Source organism: Mustela putorius, unplaced genomic scaffold (assembly GCF_011764305.1).
Source record: "Mustela putorius furo isolate JIRA1106 unplaced genomic scaffold, ASM1176430v1.1 tig00004121_pilon_pilon_pilon, whole genome shotgun sequence".
In the NCBI taxonomy this organism is placed as follows: Eukaryota; Metazoa; Chordata; class Mammalia; order Carnivora; family Mustelidae; genus Mustela; species Mustela putorius.
Window position 1 is genome coordinate 132,588 of NW_025422246.1, and position 18,494 is coordinate 151,081.

The 18,494-nt window shown below is 37.4% G+C and overlaps 1 long non-coding RNA gene across 3 annotated transcripts in view; it reads right to left on the minus strand.

Moving 5' to 3' along the window:
* The window catches only part of NBDY, a 50,931-nt gene extending 34,002 nt beyond the window's left edge, over window positions 1–16,929 (minus strand). For 2 of the 3 annotated variants that reach the window (XR_001177688.2, XR_001177687.2), the window contains exons 1-2: window positions 16,569–16,929; window positions 14,722–14,841 (exon numbers count right to left, since the gene is read on the minus strand). This is a non-coding gene — a long non-coding RNA (negative regulator of P-body association). Of the gene's footprint in view, window positions 1–13,233; window positions 14,069–14,721; window positions 14,842–16,568 lie in introns of those variants that run through there. The other variant, XR_201439.3, reaches the window with a different exon arrangement.
* Between the last annotated feature and the right edge of the window lie 1,565 nt (window positions 16,930–18,494).

Here is an 18,494-nt window from a genome sequence, read left to right on the forward strand (position 1 = left end):
ACAGGTGAATCCTGCTTAGGCAGTCTTTGTACTGGCTTTCTGCTATTTTGCTATAAGCTACAAACCACAGAGTGGTTGTGTGACTACATACTTGGATTGACTGGCAAACAACAAAAGTGCAGCAAGACCCTCCCCTGGAGGAACAGGATAGGTGCACAACACAGGTGTCCCTAAAATTTGGAATTCTGAAACTCAGTCGTGCACCTGAGATTAAATAAAAACTTGGACACAGATGGGGTGAACACAGGGTTCTGACGAAAACTGGAGACACCAGAGGGGTGACTGACTGCTCTTCTTTGAAGGCTCACTGAAGAGTGGGAGGCTTAAACATTCAGCTCCAAGGCTAGACATCAGGACACCACCATTTTCATCTTGCCCATCAGCACTGTAAGCCTTCATGAAGAAAGGCAACACCACATAGTGGAGGCCAGAATCACCCGCACAAAGCCCCAACCCCCAGCTACGCTGGAGGCAAATTTCTGCTAGGTCAAGTCCACCTGAAGATCAGCACAATAGGCACCTTCCCCAAAGGACAAACACAAACACCTTCTTCTCACCAAATCTACTGATCACTGAGTACTGCAAAGGTACTCATGCTAAAAGGGAAATAAGATCTTGCTTCCTTTTTACTTTTATTCTGTATTAATTCTTCATTAATTTCTTATTTTTTCAATATCTTCTCTTTTTATTATTTTTAAATTTTATTTATATATATTATATAAATGTTTCCTTAATTTTTTGTTTACTTTCATTTTATCTTATTAATTTCGGGGGGGGGATCTTTTAACAATGAGACCAACACACCCAGGATCTAGTTTTTATGTTTTTTGATTTTTGCTTTGGTTTTCTTTCTTTTCGTTTCAGAACAAAATGAGGAGATGGAGAAATTCACCAAAGAAAAGCAGGAAGTATAACTCATGTCCAGGGATTTAATCAAGAGACATAAGGAAGATGTCTGAACTAGAATTTAAAACATCAATTATAAGGATAGCAACTGGGCTTCAAAAAAGCATAGAAGACAATAAAGACTCTTTTACATCAGAGATAAAAGAACTAAAATCTAGTCACTCCCCCAAATAAATGTTATAACTAAGGTTCAAACCAGAATGGATTCCAAGAAAGTGAGGAAGGATGAAACAGAGGAAGGAGTCAGTGATACAGAAAATAAAATTATGGAAAATAATGACACTGACAAGAAGAGGGAAAGAAAGCCTACCATGAAGGTAGGCCAATGAAGGTAGACTTAGGGAACTCAGTGACTTATTAAAAGCTGGTAACATTTTTATCATAGGAGACCCAGATGATGAAGAAAGAGAAAAATAGGGAGAAGGATTGTTCAAATTGTAGCTGAAAAACCTCCCTCATCTGGGGAAGGACGCAGACCTCAAAATCCAAAAAGGACAGAGAACTCCCATTAAATTAAAATACTCAACATCACCCAGGCATATAATACATTCACAAAATACACAGGTAAGGAAAGAATCCTGAAAACAAGGGAAAGAAAGCGCTTAACCTACAAGGAAAGACAGCTCAAGTTCACAACAGATCTGCCAGAGAAACCTGGAAGGCCAGAAGATAGTGGCAGGAAACATTCAACATGCTAAATGGGTGAATGTGATGCAACATGGGGGCTTAAGTGGGTAGGAGAAGAAGAAATGAAACAAGATGGGATTGGGAGGGAGACAAACCATAAGTGACTCTTAATCTCACAAAACAAACTGAGGGTTGCTGGGGGGAGGGGGTTTGGGAGAAGGGGGTGGGATTATGGACATTGGGGAGGGTATGTGCTTTGGTGAGTGCTGTGAAGTGTGTAACCTGGTGAATCACAGACCTGTACCCCTGGGGATAAAAATATATGTTTATAAAAAATAAAAAATTTAAAAAAAAGATAAAAGGATCCAAATAGAAAAAAGTCATGAAAGAAAAAGGAGAGATAGTACCCCAAACCACAAAAATGCAAATAATCATAGATTATATTATGAAAAACTGTATGCCAACAAAATGGGCAATCTGGAAGAAATGGACAAATTGCTAGAAACATAGAAACTACCAAAACTGAAACAGGAAGAAATAAAAAATTTATGAAGACCCATAGCCAGGAAAGAAATCAAAAGAACACTGAAAATTTTGAAAGTAATCAAAAATCTCCAACAAACAACTCCAGGGACAGATGGCTTCCCAGGGGAACTCCACCAGACATTAAAGAAGAGATAATACCTATACCTCTCAAATTCTTCCAAAAAATAGAAATGAAAGGAAAACTTCTACACTCCTTCTACAAGGCTAGCATTACCTTGATTCCAAAACCAGACAAAGACTCCAGTAAAAAGGAGAATTACAGACCACTATCCCTGGTGAACAGGGATGCAAAAATTCTCAAGAAGATGCAAAAATTCTTAAGAAGATCACTGGGTGTGGTGCATAAACAATGAATCTTGGAACATGAAAAAAAATAAAATAAAATTAAGATGTTAAAAATAAAGAAGATGGGGCACCCTGGGTGGCTTAGTGGGTTAAAGCCTCTGCCTTTGCTCAGGTCATGATCCCAGGGTCCTGGGATCAAGCCCCGCATCAAGCTCTCTGCTCATCGGGGAGCCTGCTTCCTCCTCTCTCTCTGCCTGCCTCTCTGTCTACTTGTGATCTCTGAGTGTCAAATAAATAAATAAAATTTTTAAAAAAAGAAGATACTAGCAAATTGAATCTAACAGTACATTATAAGGACTATTTACCACAATCAACTGGAATTTATTTCTGGGTTTCAGGGGTAGTTCATATTCATAAATCAATCAATATGATACAACACCTTAATATACAAAAAGATAAGAACCAGATAATCCAGTTAATAAAGCCAGAAAAAGCAAGACAAAATACAGCAGCCACCATTTTTGATAAAAACCCTCAACAAAGTAGGGATAGAAGGAACATACTTCAACATCATAAAAGCCATATGTGAAAGACACAGTTAATATCATCCTCAAAGAGGAAAAACAGAGTGTTTCATCTATGGTCAGGAATAAGATACAGATTTCTACTCTCACCATATTTAACATACTGGAAGACTCAGCCTCAGCAATCAGAGAAGAAAAAGAAATAAGGTATCCAAATCAATAAGGAAGAAGTCAAACTTTCAGTATTTGAGACAACATGATATTCTATGTAAAAAACACAAAAGACTCCACCAAAAAGTTGCTAGATCTTGTATACAAATTCAGCAAAATCATAGGCTATGAAATAAAAAACAGAAATCTGTTGTATTTCTATACAACAATAATGAAGAAACAGAAAAAGAAATCAGGGAATCAATCCCATTTACAATTGCACCAAAAACCATATGATATGATAAGTAGGATGAAACTTAACCAAAGAGTTCAAGAATTTATACTCTGGAAACTACAGAACACTAATGAAAAAACTGGAGAGTTCACAAAAAAATGGGAAATCATTCCACATTCATGGACTGGAAGAACAAACACTGTTAAAATGTCTGTACCAGGGTGCCTGGGAGGCTCAGTTGGTTAAGGGTCTGCCTTTGGCTCAGGTCATGATCCCAGGGTCCTGGGACTGATCCTTGATTCACGTTTCCTGCTCAGCGGGGAGTCTGCTTCTCCCTCTCCCTCTGCCCTTCCCTCTGCTTGTGCTCTCTCTCTGTCTCTCTTTCAGCCTCTCTTTCTGACAAATAGAGAAAGAAAGAAAGAAAGTCAGTCAGTCTATACTTCCCACAGCAATGTACACATTCAATGCAATCCCTATCAAAATACCCTCAGCATTTTTCATAGAGCTGGAACAAACAATCATAAAATTTGTATGGAGCCACAGAAGACCCAGAAGAGCCAAAGGAATGTTGAAAAGAAAGCCAAAGTGAGAGGCATCAATTCCAGACTTCCAGGTGAATTATACAGCTATAACCATCAGAACAGTGTGGTACTGGCACAAAAACAGACACAGAGATCAACTGAACAGAACAGAAAACCCCAAAATGGAACCTCAATTCTATGGTTATCTAATCTTTGATGATACAGGAAAGAATATTCAATGGAAAAAATATAGACTCTTTAAAAAATTGCGTTATGAAAATTGGACAGCCACATGCAGAAGAATAAAACTGGGCCACTCTCTCATATCATACATAAAAATAATCAAAATAGATGAAAGACCTAAATGTGAGACAGGAACCCAACAAAATCCTAGAGAACACAGGCAGTATCCTTTGACCTCGGCCATAGCAAATTCTTACTAGTCATGTCACAGGAAGCAAGGAAAATAATAGCAAAAATGAACTAATGGGACTTCTTCAAGAAGGAAAAAAAAATCAAGAAAATTAAATGGCAGCCTACAGAGTGGGAGAATATATTTGCAAATGACAGACAAAAAAAGCATTAGTATCCAAAATCTATAAAGAAATTATCAAACTCAATACCCAAAAAATATTTCATGGGCAGAAGACACTAATAGACACTTTTCCAATGAAGACAACCAGATGGCCTACAGACACATTAAAAATGCTCAGCATCACTCATCATCAGGGAAATACAAATAATCACTATGAGATAGCAACTCTCACCTGTCAGAATGGCTAAAACTAACAAAACAAAAAACAACAGGTGTTGGTAATGCTGTGGATAAAGGGGAACCCTCTTTCACTGATGGTAGGAATGCAAAGTTGTACAGTCATTCAAGAGAACAGTATGGAGGTTCCTTAAATAGTTGAAAATAGAACTTCCCTATAATCCAGCAATTGCACTACTAGGTGTTTAACCAAAGGACAGAGAAACACAGATTCAAAGGGACACATGTACCCTGATGTTGATAACAGCATTATCAACAATAGTCAAACGATAGAATGAGTCCAAATGTTCATTGACTAATGAATGGGTTAAGAAGATGTGGTGGAATGGAATGTTATTTACATTGGAATGGAATGTTATTCCAATGGAATATTATTTATCCATCAAAAGCATGAAATCTTGCCATTTGCAATGAAATGGATGGAGGTAGAGTATATTATGCTAAACAAAATAAGCCAGTCAGAGAAAGATCAGTAACATGATTTCACTCATATGTGGAATTTAAGAAACAAAACAGCTGAACATATGGGAGGGACAATAAAAAAGTAAAAAGAACGAGAGAAACAAACCATAACAGTCTCTTAAAGACAGAGAACAAACTGAGGGTTGATGGAGGAGGTGGGTGGGGTATGGGCACTTACGATGAGCATTGAGTGTTGTACATAAGTGATGAATCACTGAATCACTTATGAATCACTTTTTTTTTTAAAGATTTTATGTATTTATTTGACAGACAAATCACAAGCAGGCAGAGAGGCAGGCAGAGAGAGAGGGAGGAGGAAGCAGGCTCCCTGCTGAGCAGAGAGCCCGATGCGGGGCTCAATCCCAGGACCCTGGGATCATGACCTGAGCCGAAGGCAGGGGCTTTAACCCACTGAGCCACCCAGGCGCCCCTGAATTGTATTTCTGAGACCAATACTGCACTGTACATTGACTAACTAGAACTTAAATAAAAATTTGAGAAAAAAAGTATTATATGATTCAGCAAGTCCCTTTAGGTATATATCTGAAAGAAATAAAATCACTAATCTTGAAGAGACGTCTGCACCCCCAGTTCACTGCATCATTATTTACAATAAGCAAGACATGGAAACAATCTAGGTCTCCACTGACAGATGAAAAGATAAAAAAAAATACGATGTAAATATAAAATGATGTGTTATTCAGCCTTAAGAAATCCTGTCATTTCCAACCCAATGGATAAAACTTGAGGGCATTATACTAAGTCAAAGACATTAGATAGAGAAAAACACTGCATGAACTTACACATGGAATCTTACTAAAAAGAAAACAAACTCATCAATACAGAGTACGTTGGTAGTTTCCTGAGGTTGGAGGATGGGAGAAATTGGTGAAAGTGCTCAAAGGGCATAAATATTCAGTTATTAACATGACTAAGTTCTGGATATCTACAACATATATAGCATGATATACACTGTATTACAGTTAATAATATAGTTATAGTATATGTATTTATACAATTATAGTTATAATTAAAACTATAGTTTGACTATAATTAATGATACTATATTGTATACTTAAAAGTTGTTGAGAGTAGATATTAACAGTTCTCGCCACACATGGGTCACTGGGTTAGCTCAGTCGGTTAAAAGTCCAACTCTTGTTTTCGATTCAGGTCATGATCTCAGGGTCAGGAGGTTGAACCCTGCTTTGGACTCTTTGCAGAGCATGGATCCTGCTTAAAATTCTCTCCCTCTCTCTCTGCCCCTCCTGCTCATGTGCTCTCTATCTCTCAAGAAATAATTAAAAAAAAAAAGTCTCACCACAGAGAAAAAAAAGATAACTGTGTGAGATGACTGTGAAAACTTGTGGTAATTATTTTGTAACATATAGATATAGCAAATCACCTTATTGTATACCATAAGCTTGCAACAATGTTATATGCCAAATACATTTCAATAAATCTAGACAAAAAAGAGTTATTAATATAGCTTGCATCATCCATTTAAAATATATGTTCTTCCAAACACTTCCCTTTTTCAGTGATTATAAGTGGATAATCTTGAAAATAAAACTTTAGGTAACAAAAACTAGAACAATATAAAATTTCTATTTTGACACATGTAGTAAGATTATTTAAGAGAAAGTCATCTTTCTGAGGAAGTATGCACTGACGTACTTACAGTACTGAAATATTTCCAAGTAAAGGAGCATAATATCTGCTAGAGACTCTTAAACAGCTCAGAGAGAGAGAGGAAGAGTGGAAAGGGCCAAGGAAAAGGGGAAGGTAGAGAAGAGGAGAATGGATAAGTGAGGAGGAAAGGAAAAAAGAGCTGGTAGAGGGAGAAGGGGTATAAGAGGGAGAAAAAGAAATAGAGAATATAAAAGCAAACATGGAAAAATGTTAATTGGTGAATCTGGGTAGAGCGTATGGGAGTTCTTTGTAATAGTCTAACAATTTCTTTGAATTGTAAAATTAGATAAAAATAAAGTTTAGAGGAGGATGAGTTAAGATGGTGGAGTACATGGGGAACCCTATGCCTGCCTTGTCCCTTGAACACAGATAGGTTAATATCAAATCATTCTGAACACCCAAGAAATTGATCTGAGGACTGAGAACAAACTGTACATTTAAAGGGAGAAAAGCCACATCATGGAAGGTAGGAGCTGCAGACAGGTGATTTGGGGGGAGAAGAGAACTGCAGATGCTTCAGAGGGGAAGGAGACCTTCTCACAGAGAAGACTGAGAGAGGAAGAGAAAGAGGGAATCCAATATGCAGGGGATTATGCAAGAAAAACACTTCCCCAAAACCACGGACTGTGAAAAGGAGAGGGGCTGACTATTTTATGTTTTTACAAGCAGTGGAGCTCAAAGTCTGATGTTTAAGAAGTCTGTGCCATTGCTGGGGCTGTGTCAGGTGGGTACAGTTGTGTTCATCTAGGGAAGAGTTCAGAGCCCCAGAAGTGGACAGCATGGTCTGAGGATACCCTTGGTTGTACCGGGAGAGACAGTTCCCTTCTTTGGAGTGAATTTGGGAGAGATGGCATATCCTGAGAGGAGATGAAACAGAAAATGGGCACTATAGAGCAGCACTGTTAATTAGCAAATCAGCAGAGGGACCTGCTGAAGGCAGGTTACCCGGATGCCAGCTTTTGTCTAAGGTTTATCATAAATGCTGAATCCCTGCACAGTCATGCAACTGCTTTTCTGGAACAAACTGACATGAGCCACAGTGCAGCAAGACCCTCTCCAGAGAATTAATGTAGGTTTGCACCTTATGAGGTTCCTAAAATTTGGAGTTTTGAAACCCAGCTGCACCCCTGAAATAAAACACAGGAACACAGTGCCACCATGCAGACAGATGGTGCAGACACAGACAGGGTTCTGAAGGAATCCTGGGACACAGAGGGGGAGATTGTTCATTCTTCTGTGAGGGCTTCCTGAATAGGAGCAGGCACAAACTCCCCTCTTTAGGGACATGAGAGTAAAGTGAGGCCATTTCCCTTCCATCCATCAGCATAGACAGACTTCAGTGAACAACACAGCACCCATAGTGGAGGCTACAGTTGCTGATAGTAATCCTCACCCCACCATACTTTAAAGATGCATCTCCACTAGGCCAAGTTGACCTGAGAACCAGCACGGCAGGCCCCTTCCCCAGAAGACCAGCATAAACCCCATGCACAAACTAAGTCTACTGATCATAGAGTACTGGAAAACTTCAGCTTTGGGGGAAATGAAATAGAATCTAGCCTTTTCTAACAAGCACACCAAAAGGTACCAAGTTAAAACCCACCACACAATGTCCAACGTCTGAACACTCCCTACTGCGGGAAGGAGAAACTCTGTAGAGGACTGACCTAAGGGAAGGAGCAGCCAAAACACAGCAGCAGAGTACACATAAAATACACCAAAAACTTCCTGAAATGCCAAACTTTGGACAGTATATGATCTTTCTTAATTTAGCCATTACTCTCAGGAACAGGAAATGTAACAGATTTTCTGAAAACGCAGAAGACAGAGATCTAAGCAAAATGCCAAGTTGGAGGAATCTATCCCACAAGAAACACCAAGAGGTAATGGCTAGTGATCTAATCAAAACAATATAAGTAATATGCCTGAACAAGAATTTAAAACACAATCTAAGGGATGCTAGCTGTACTTGAGAAAAGCACAGAATACACTAGGGAGTACCTTACTGCAGAGATAAAATTCTAGAAACTACTCAGGCAGAAATAAAAAGGCTATAACCAAGATGCACAACAGACTGAATGTAGTGACCACAAGGATGGAAGAAGCTGAGGAGCAAATCAATCATACAGAAGTTAAAATTATGGAAAATAATAAAGTTGAAAAGAAGAAGGAAAGAAAAATATTGGATCACGAATGTAGACTTAGGGAACTAAGCGACTCCATAAAGTGTAATAACACTTGTATCATAGAGTCCCAGAAGAAGAGGAGAGGGGAAAGGGGCAGAAGGTTTATTTGAGGGTATTATAGCTGAAAACTTCCTAATCTGGAGAAGGATGCAGACATCGAAATCCAGGAGGCATAAAGAACTCCCATCAAGGGACGCTTGGGTGGCTCAGTTGGTTAAGCAGCTGCCTTCAGCTCAAGTCATGATCCCAGGGTCCTGGGATCGAGTCCCATATAAGGCTCCTTGCTTGGCAGGGAGCCTGCTTCTCCCTCTGCCTCTGCCTCTGCCTGCCTCTCTACCTACTTGTGATCTCTCTCTCTCTCTGACAAATAAATAAATAAAATCTTAAAAAAAAAAAAAAGAACTCCCATCAAAATCAACAAAAGCAACCCAACACCAAGACACAGCATAGTAAAATTTTCAAAGTACACAGATAAGGAAAGAATCTTGTAAGCAACACGGGGAAAAATTCCTTAACCTAGAAGAGAAAACAAATCAGGTTTGCATCAGATAGATCCGCAGAACCTTAGCAGACCAGAGGAGAGTGGCATGATATATTCAATGTACTGAATGGGAAAAATATGCAGCCAATAATTCTTTACCTGGTAAGGCTGTCATTCAGAATAAAAGGAGAGAAAAAGAGTTTCCAAGACGAACAAAAACTAAAGGAGTTTGTGACCATTAAGCCAGGTGTGAAAGAAATTTTAAGGGGTCCTGAGTAGAGAAAAAAAAGACCAAAAGCAACAAAAACTAGAAAGTAACAGAGAAAATATCCAGAAATACCAACTTTACAGTTAAAACAATGGCACTAAATTCATATTTATCAATAATCAGTCTGAAAGTAAATGGACTAAATTATTCAATCAAAAGACAAAGGGCAGCAGAATGGATTAAAAAAAAAAACACGACCTATCTATATGCTGCTTACCAGAGACTCATTTTAGAACTAAAGACACCTACAGATTGAAAGTGAAAGAATGGAGAGCCGTTCATTGTCAAAAGAAGGCCACAGTGACAATACTTATATAAGAAAACTAGATTTTAGGGGCATCTGGGTGGTTCAGTGGGTTAAGCTGTTGCCTTTGGCTCAGGTCATGGTCTCAGGGTCCTGGGATCAAGCCCCACATTAGGCTCTGTGTTCATCAGGGAGCTTGTTTCCCCCCTCCCTCTGCCTGCCTCTCTGCTTACTTGTGATCTCTCTCTCTGTCAAATAAATAAATAAAATCCTTTTAAAAAAAAGAAAAGAAAAGAAAACTAGACTTTAAACCAAAGACTGTAAGAAGAGATGAAGAAGGGCACTATATCATAATTAAGGGACCTATCAAACAAGAATTTCTAACAATTGTAAATATTTATGCCCCCAACTTGGGACCTAAATATGTAAATCAAACAACATGAAGAAACTCAGTGACAATAATACAATAATACTAGGGGACTTTAATACTCCTACTTAGAACAATGGACAGATCATCTAGGCAGAAAATCAAAAGTAAACAATGGCTTTGAATGACACACGGACCAGTGGACTTAACAAAGATATTCATAACATTTCATCCACAAGCAGCAGAATACACATTCCTTTTGAGTGCAGACAGAACACTCTCTACAATAGATCGCATACTGGGTCACAAATTAGGCCTCAACAAGTACAAAAAAGATTGAGATCATACTGTGCATAATAGACGACAATGCTACAAAATTTAGAGTCAACCAGAAGAAAAGATTTGGAAAGACCACAAATTCATGGAGGTGAGAAAACATCCTAATAAGAATAAATGGGTTAACTAGGAAATTAAAGAGGAAATTAAAAAGTACACGGAAGCAAATGAAAATGAAAACACACAGCAAAGGCAGTCTTAAGAGAAGTATGTTATAATACAGGCCTACCTCACCAAACAAGAAAAGTCTCAAATATATAACCTATTCTTACATCTAAAGGAACTACAAAAGGAGAAGGAAATAAAGCCTAAAGCCAACAGAAGAAGAGAAATAATAAAGATTAGAGCATAAATAAATGATACAGAAACAGAAAACAAAAACAAAAACAAAACACAGTAGAACAGATCGATGAAACTAAGAGCTGGTTCTTCAAAAGAATTAAGAAAATTGGTAACTCCCTAGCCAGACTTATCAAAAAGAGAAAGGAACAAATAAATAAAATCACAAATGAAAGAGGAGAGATCACAACCAACACCACAGAAATACAAACAATTATAAGAGAATATTATAAAAAGCTATATGCAGTAAATGGGCAATCTGGAAAATATGTAAAAATTCCTAAAAACATACAAATTACCAAAATTAAAATAGGGAGAATTTAAAAATTTGAATAGACCCATAATCAGCAAAGAAATTATATCAGTAATAAAAAATGTACCAACATCAAGGCATCAATCCCATTTGCAACTGCACCAAAAAACATAAGATGCCTAGGAATAAACCTAACCAAAGAGGTAAATGTTCTGTACTCTGAAAAGTATAGAACACCTATGTAAGAAATTGAAGAGGACATAAATAAATGGAAAAACATTCCATGCCCATAGAGCAAAAGAAACATTGTTAAAATGTCTATACTACCCAAAACAACCTACAATTTTAATGCAATCTCTATCAAAATACCACCAGCATTTTTCACAGAGCCAGAACAATTATGGAACCACAAAAGACCCGGAATACCCACAACACCCTGAAAAAGAAAAGCAGAGCTGGAAACATCACAATTCTGGACTTCGAGTTTTATGAAGCTGTAGTCAAGACAGTATGGTACTGGCACAAACACAGACATATACATCAATGGAACAGAATAGAAACCCTAGAAATGGGCCCTCAATTCTATAGTCCACTAATCTTAGAAAAAGCAGGAAAGAATATCCAATGGAAAAAAGACAGTCTCTTCAATAAATGGTGCTGGGGAAATGGGACAGCCACATTGCAGAAGAATGAAACTGGACCATTTTCTCACACCATACACAAAGATACACTCAAAATGGATGAAAGACCTCAATGTGAGACAGGAATCTATCAAAATCCTAGAGAAGAACACAGGCAGCAACCTCCATGACCTTGGCCATGGCAACTTCTTGCTAGATAAATCCCCAAAGGCAAGGAAAACAAAAGCAAATTGAACTACTGGAACTTCATCGAGATAAAGACCATCAGCACAGTAAATGAAACAACCAAAAAAACACTAAAAGGCATTGTATGTTATGGGAGAAGATTTTTGCAAAGGACATATCAGATAAAGCACTATTATCAAAAATCTATAAAGAACTTATCAAACTCAACACCCAAAAAATAATTAGTTAAGAAACGGGCAAAAGACATGAACAGATATTTCTCCAAAGAAGACATACAGGTGGCTAACAGACACATGAAAAGATGCTCAATATCATTCATCATCAGGGAAATACAAACCACAACCATGATGATACGCCACCTCTCAACTGTCAGAATGGCTAAAATTAACAACACAGAAAATAAGAGGTATTGGTGAGGATGTGGAGCAAGGGGAACCCTCCTACACTGTAGATAGAAATGCAAAGTAGTGCATTCACCGTGGAAATTAGTATAGAGGTTCCTCAAAAAGTTAAAAATAGATCTACCCTATGATCCAGCAATTGCACTACTAGGTATTTAACCACAGGATACAAAAATACAGATTCGAAGAGGCACACACTCCTCAATATTTATAGCAGCATTATCAACAATAGCCAGACTACAGAAAAAGCCCAAATGTCCATCTACTGATGAATGGATAAAGAAGATGTGGTATATGTATATATATCACATATACTATATATGTATATAATGGAATATTACTCAGCTATCAAAAAGAATAAAATATTGCCATTTGCAATGATGTAGATGGAGCTACAGTATATTATGCTAAGTGAATTAAGTCAGAGAAAGACAAATACCATTAGCCATTGATTTCACTAATATGTAGAATTTAAGAAAGAAAACAGATGAACATATAGAAAGGGGGGAAAAAAAGAGAGGGAAGCAAACCATAAGAGATTCTTACCTATAGAGAATAATCTGAGGGTTGATGGAGGGAGGTGGTTGGGGGTATGGGCTAAATAGTTGATGGGTATTAATGAGGGCACTTGTGATGAGCACTGGGTATTATTATATGTAAGTGATGAATCACTAAATTCTTTTCCTAAAACTAATGTTTTACTGTATGTTAAATAACATATATTTAAATAAAAATTAAATCAATTTAAATAAAATTTAATTTTTTTTAAGATTAAAAAAAAGAACAACAAAAAAATATACAAAAAGTTTAAAAACTCAAATATAAATACCAAGAATAATTCCATCATTCAATAGCATGCACATACATTTCCATGTAGTTAATGAAAGAAATAACTTATATGGCTAAAATCTTTTAGAATGAGAAGCTCATATATAATTTTGCTTTTTCTTATCAGAAAGATTAAAAATATATTTTAAAGCAGAAAATAAGTTGAAGTTTTGTAGGATTTTTTTGGAAAATAAGATGAAGTTAATTATAATTGGACTAATGATTTCATGGTCTGATTTTTACAAAAGAGCCCCATGTGTCTGCAAATTAAACAAATTTATGAGTCAAATAAGAAGTCATGAGAGAAATTACAATTGAATGACAATAAAGTACTACATATAAAAATCTGTGAAATCCTTTTAACATGATATGCAGTGGAAGATTTATAGTCATAAATTCTTATTTTAGAAGAACTTGATGATTACTGGGCTAAAAGTCCAGAAGATAAGTTTGAAAAAGAGCAAATATAATGCAATAAAGAAAATAATAAAGATTAAAGCAAAAATTTTAAAAACAACATATTCAATGGTGAGGGTGATGAAACCAATATCAGAAAATACATTAGAAAATTGATTACTGTAATTTATCATATGGTCACACTCTCAAATTAATGGAGAAAAACTCCATATTCCTTCATAATTAAAAAGTCTCAGCATACTAAGGCTACAAATGAACTTCCTTATCCTGAAGAAACAAATCTAAAAATGGTGAAACATTTGTGTAATTCCGTTGAAAATTCAAAAGCAAGAGAAGGAAATCTGCTACCACTGTTACTCTTTCTCATTGTAGTGAAGATCCTAGCTTCATAGTAAGACAAGCTAAAAAATAAATATTGATGAGAAATTGCCATTATTCACAATATAATAGATAATCTCAGAAAATTGGTAAATTATCAGAAAAAAACAGAATTCAGAAAGATCGTGGCATATAAAATCAATATGCAAAAATATCAATCATTCCCATTTACCAGCCAAATATCAAAAAATGTGGGGTTTAAAAATTTTTTTAAAAGATTTTACTTATTTATTTGACAGACAGAGATCACAAGCAGACGCCACCCACCCCCCAGTGTAGAAGTAGACTCCCTGCTGAGCAGACAGCCCGATGGAGTGGGGGCTGGGGTGGGGGCTCGATCCCAGGACCCTGAGATCATGACCTCAGCAGAAGACTGAGACTTAACCCACTGAGCCACCCAGGCACCTCAGAAAATGTGGTTTTAAACACATTTATACATTTCCCAGTAACAACAAAAACTGTAAGGTAATTAGGAGTGAATCTAACAAAGGAGCTTATAAGTTACATTATTATTATATGGTATATATGGTTTCATATAATGTAGAAAGTAAGTTTCTATTTTACCATTTGGTGCTAGCTTTGTTGTTTGTTTGGCTATTTCTTTTTATAACTCTTAGTCCTCTTCCTCCATTACTAAGTTTTTTTGTAAACAAATAACCTTAAAAAACACAATTACCTGGTGCAGGACATCAGAAAAAAGCAGGGCAGCAGTGTCAATAATCTTCATTTTCTTCACTAGATGAAGCATTTTATGAATGCACCAAGGAAATGAAGTCATTCCTCAATCCCTCAGAGACTGAAAAATAATAAAGTAAGGCAAAATGGTTTCTTCTGTTATGGTCCATCTCTTTCCCCTGGCCTCAAGTCCTTATTATCCACCATGCTCTCATTTCTATATAATAGATATATTATTCTATATTTCTGTATAATAATATTCCTGTATAACAGTTAAATGGATATTATTAAGAGAGGTCTATTGTAAATTAAGAACATAAATATTGGAAGCATTTTAGAACAGGGTCTAGCACATAAAAATGTTCAGTAAATATGTGCTATTATTACTATTTTCAATGATTTGAATCACTAGAGGAAATTATGTAGCTCTTGAACTTTTTGCCTTGCACAACCTCCTTTGTTTTGTATCTGAGCACTGTTATTCCTATGTCCTACCCCCTACAACCATTATCCTTTTGGACACTGAAGTAGAGTTGAGGCAAATCAGAGTGTAAACGAATGAATGACTGGATGATGCTTTTAAGCAAAACCAGAGCTCATTTTTTTTCTATGCACTATCTCTAAGTCCTAAATCCAGAGCCTCCTTAGTTTCCACTGTTAACCTAGCACTTATTGACCTTTTTATTCAAATATCTGTTTCACTCCTACTATTCACCAGGCATTATGCCTTGTCATCCATTCCCTACAGTTTCCCGCACAATGCCTAGTCCTTTTCAAGGGCTCCGTAAAGGTTTATTGCATGAATGAAGAAAGGATGCCCTGTTTCCTTGGATTACAAGAATCTGTGAGGCTTGGGTCAGATTCGGTTTTCTTTTTTGTATTCTAGGTCATCTAAATAAAAGGTTGTTTTTCTGATAGTAAAAATTGGACTCCTAAAATACATCATTTGATTGAAAATCTTCAACGGTTACCACCACTTTTGGATTAAACTACATACTCTTTAGCATAACATTAAAGGTCCTGCAACACTCTGTTGCACCTCCAAGTCTTTCTCCTTGCTTCTTGCTTCTCCAAGCTTTTCACAGAAGGCTGCTTTGGGGCTTTTGTACTGGAAACACCAGGCCTGAAAAGCATTCTCTCGCTTTCCACTAGACAGATGTCACTCATCCTTTAAGGCCCACCCAAAGTTCCCCTTTCCTTATTGATGGGTCATGATTACCACCAGGCAGAATGGCTTTGTCCATCCTGAGTGATCCCTGCATACCCCAAACAAGCACTTGGGTTTACACAGTGTAACTTTTTTTTTTTTTAAACTTGGTAAATTTTCCTGCCACACACAGAGACAACATACATTCCTTGAGACTTTAAGAATACTCTCTGTCACCACAGGAATTAGGTCTGTTAGCACATGAATGAGGCCTTCCAAATGTTATTGATCTTGAAATTGATCTTTAAATGGGAAAGTTTCAAATATACACAAAAATAGTGGGAACAGCATAATGAATCACCCAGTTATGATCAAATCATGAACATTTTGTTTGTAAACCCCCACTTCGGCCCCACTGAATTACTTTTAAGCATATCAAAAGATTTAAATCTAGTTCTTAAAAAATATAATAATTACCACAGTTAATATATTAAAATAACTACTTAATGTCAATAAATATCCATAATTTCACCCAAACATATTTCGTGAAAGAGCTATTTAATGCCCCCTTTTTTGTTGTTGTTTGTTTTGTTTTTCCACTTTGAAATCGTTGAAAGAATAGAGAAAGAGGGGGGAGATCTGGGAAATTGCATAATTAAGTTGCAGGGAGCCTGGATGTTTAAGATGAGAAAGATTCTGACCTGGTTTGGGGTGGGAGAAGTATATTCTACTACTTCTCCGGAGGAGGAGGGTGCGATTTCAGGCCGGGTGATGCAGGAGAGGGTGCGGAGGGGAGAGGGTTACTACCTCCGTTGGGGGTTCCTTCAGGATAATCCCACCGTGGAGCTAGGAGACAGCGCTTTTTTGGAGGCCTGGTTTCCCGCGTATTTCCAGGTGGGAGCGTGGATGTCCCGGAGGCGCAAGGTTGGTCCCCCATAAGGATTATAATACTGGGCGTCAGCTCTCTCTGGTGGGCCCTGCGAGGCCGAGACCTGAGATGGCGGCCAGTCCCTTCCAGGCACAGAGCTTCCTCCCGGTTTCGCGTTTACCGTATTTCCTGTATCCTGAAACGCATATCCCCTCTCCGCCTCCGCCCTCCCCTTTCTACTCCACCCTATTTTAACGTTTCTACAGGGGAGGGTCTTAAGACGAGGCGTATATTTAATATTTAATGTTTTTCCTCTGCTCGTCCCCCCCAAGTGTAACTAAATCTATGTTCTGTTTTATACAATCTATGCCATTTTAAGATTAAAAGAAATTTAGATTTACTCCTAAACGGTAAACTCTTTATAGATTGTGGAAAAGCGCGGAGCGGGGAGGGAAGTTGCGCAGGTGTGGGGGAAGGGGGAGAACAAAGAAATTATTCAAAATCTAAGGGCTTTACTATAGAGTTGCCCATGCGCAACACAGAGCCATGAAACTATTTAGGACAGTTTAAAAAGCAATATGCGAACCTGATAGTTGACTGAAGTGCCAAATAGCACACCAGCATTGACCATGGTAATTGAATGTGTAAAATAAATTCACCGTATGTCATAGAATGTAATGTCACTTATTCCTTTGTATTTTAACAATTTAGAAATATCTGAAGGCTTACTTTTTAAAATGTCTAATATTTTAAAATATTTCAACATCTACAAAATTTCAGTTGATGAATCTCAGTCTCAATTGATGGAATGTCATACTTTAATTGGCAATATTTTTGTTCTGTTTCCCAGAGTTATGGAAAATTATAATTCATCTTATTATATGGTGTATTATATTCTATGATATATGGTAAGTAATCAGAAAAGGGTGCCCTGTGGTTTAGAAGAAAAGGCTACTGGAACTTCTTAGACCTTTCTCATTCATGTCCATCCACCTTTGGCTATGCACAAACTAGACCACAATTTTACATCATTGTCCTTAGTGTTTTATAATAGAGAGAGTTCAATCCTTAATGTCAAAATAGAACTGACTTTTAAAATACCCTGTTAGGGACGCCTGGGTAGCCCAGTGGTCTAAGCCTCTGCCTTCACTTAGGCCCTGGTCTCAGGGTCCAGGGATCCAGCTCTGCATCAGGCTCTCTGCTCAGCGGGGAGCCTGCTTCCCCCTCTCTCTCTGCCTGCCTTTTTGCCTACTTGTGATCTCTCTCTGTCAAATAAATAAATGAAATCTTTAAAAAAATAAAAATAAGTAAAATACTCTGTTATTTATAAGCTCTGTGATATTTAAGTAGTCGATTAAACACTTAGAGCTATAATTTCCAGGAGATATTAATTTCTTCCTTTTAAAACTGTTGCCATAATCAAGCTTCATGTATTTAAAATACTTGTTAACCATCATCGCCTCTCATCTTCACCATCACTGCCTTCCTCTAAGTACCAGTGCAGCCCTTTACACAAACATAAAGAAAAAGGAAGCAGGCTAAAGACAGAATATTGAGTAATTATAGACAGAGGAAGAGTAGTCTACTGCAAAGACTGAGAAAGAGTAGCCAAAGTCAAAGGAGAGGACTCTAACCTAGTGTTTCTCACTTTTGGCACTACTGACATTTGAGGCCAGATTCCTATCTGTGGGAGGGGCCTGCCCTGTGCTTTGTAGAATGTTTAGCAGTGTACCAATGTAGGGCAGTAGCACATCCTCAC